The following is a 2,372-nucleotide window of genomic DNA, read 5'->3' as shown; positions in this document are numbered from 1 at the left end:
AACCATGGAAAGGAAATATATATCCATAGCTGTGGTTAAATATATCCTGGATAATAAATCTTGTTGTACCTTCGACCCGGAAGAGTTAGGTCAGGTTTCAGCAAGACTGCGCGGATCAGGAAAACTGACGCTTTGTTACTGCAAAAGGGACCAAGAGCAAGACATAATTCAGGGAGATCAGATCGGGCACTCTTTCTTGTGCTTCTGTTGGGGACATAAATTAGTTTACCAGTGGACCCTGATTTTGTTAGGTGTAAAGCTTACACAATTTAGGAGGACCTCTTTAGGAAAAAGAATAGACATAATCAACACAAAATTATCTAGATATGGCCACTCTAAGGCCTATATCTTATATCTGAGGATAATGTGGAGTAAAGAGAGGCAGTTGGGTTAAATAATTTCCATTGTAATAGGACATTTTTGCAAATTATACAAAGACATATGTGTTGGGTTTGCAGGAGAGAGAGAGACAGAGAGAGAGAGAAAGCCTCATGTATAGCAAAATGCTATTTATTTTGAGCATCTGGGTGCAGTGGGCAGAGACGAAAAAGCGTCCACGAGAGAAAAGGGGAGAGCCTTGGGTTTTATAGAGAGTTTTTTTCCCAGGGGCTTGGGGTGGGAGTAAGTAACTGGGTTAGAACAGCTGCCTGTAATAAATTCTTTCTCAAATAACCAACTCCTATGACCCCTGCCCCAGTCACATCCATCCTTCAGCTCTGGCGTCATTCCTATCAGGAAAGCTAGGGAGGGATAAACTTTGTCTCTCAGGGAAGGAGGGGGAAGGAATGCTGGCTGCAGCTGTTATATTTACAAAGTCTGGGGACTCTCCAGATTCCTGCAGCTATTGTTTTACAAGCCTAAGTTTTGCATTAACCCCATTCTGTCCTATATATACTTTTTGGGTTCCCACCTGGAACAAACCTAACAAATGTTTCATACAGAGCGATCCCTTCCCAAGGCCTTGGAAAGCGCTGCATATGATTAGTGAAACTCTTGATAAACATCCCTCTAGGGTAGAGATCTTTAGGCAACATCTATGAAATTAATCTCTAGTGCAGCAATTTTTTTTCTTAAAAGCCTCCTACAGAAATATTAAAAAATCAAAATATTTGTCTAAGAATGTTCATTATAATATTTTAGAATGTTAGAAATTTGAAAATATGTTAGAAATTTGAAAATATGCCAGTGTATTTAATTGAAATAATATACAGTCACTAAAAAGAATGTGATAGATGTCTGTATCCACATGTTGGCTTGACCAAAATCCAGCAACTTGCTGAATTGTAATGTCTAGCATGATTTGATTTTTGTAAGTTATAATAAGTTATACTTTGTGAGTTTATATAACCATTACACCATGGGACCAAATACAAAAGACATTTTTAAATAGGTTGGAAGGATATACACCAAATTCTTGGCATGAATTTTTCTGAGAAATGAAATTGGGGATCAAGGCAATGTTCAATTTTTGTTGTGTTTACTTTTGTAATACTTGACTTTTTTAAACATATCACCTCAGTAATTAAAAATTCAAATCTATAAAAAATCCTCAGTAAAGGACGAAGAGGTCATGCTTACCCCATGTTGACTGCCTACTGTGCTCAGCACGGGCATGATCGTTGCAGAATGTGAGAAATAGTGGGTGGAATCCCTGACTGCAAAGGACCAACAGCTATTTAGGAGGGAAACACAGAATATAAGGGCAGCACATCAGTAGTGACTAAGAAAATTAATGGGGAGGTTCCATCTAGGCCCTTTGAGGATCTGATGACACGGGCATACAAACAAATTTTTTTTTTTTAATTAATTTATTTTTTGAGACAGAGTCTCACTTTGTTGCCCAGGCTAGAGTGAGTGCAGTGGCGTCAGCCTAGCTCACAGCAACCTCAATCTCCTGGCTCAAGTGATCCTCCTGCTTCAGCCTCCCGAGTAGCTGGGACTACAGGCATGCACCACCATGCCCGGCTAATTTTTTGTATATATATATTTTTAGTTGGTCAATTAATTTCTTTCTATTTTTTTTTTAGTAGAGATGGGGTCTTGCTCAGTCTGGTTTCGAACTCCTGACTTCGAGCAATCCGCCCGCCTCGGCCTCCCAGAGTGGTAGGATTACAGGCTTGAGCCACCACGCCCGGCCTAAACAAAAATTTTATATACAATTTCATTGGGTTTAGCGATTCGCTCAAGACCACGGGCTCCAAGGGTAATATTTTTTTATTTAGGGATTTACGAAAGAAAGGTTATGATTATTGAAAGCCTCTTGAGTCAGAAATGCCAAAATGTGAGTAACCAATATAGGGACCAAAGCAGAATGAGAAGATGGGGAAGCGAAGCCATTCAGCAATTCAACAAATATTCCTTGAGAATCTCTT

The sequence above is a fragment of the Microcebus murinus genome, chromosome 15 (assembly GCF_040939455.1).
Source record: "Microcebus murinus isolate Inina chromosome 15, M.murinus_Inina_mat1.0, whole genome shotgun sequence".
Lineage (NCBI taxonomy): Eukaryota > Metazoa > Chordata > Mammalia > Primates > Cheirogaleidae > Microcebus > Microcebus murinus.
The sequence above is the reverse complement of the archived record's forward strand: the minus strand, read 5'-3'. Positions refer to the sequence as shown.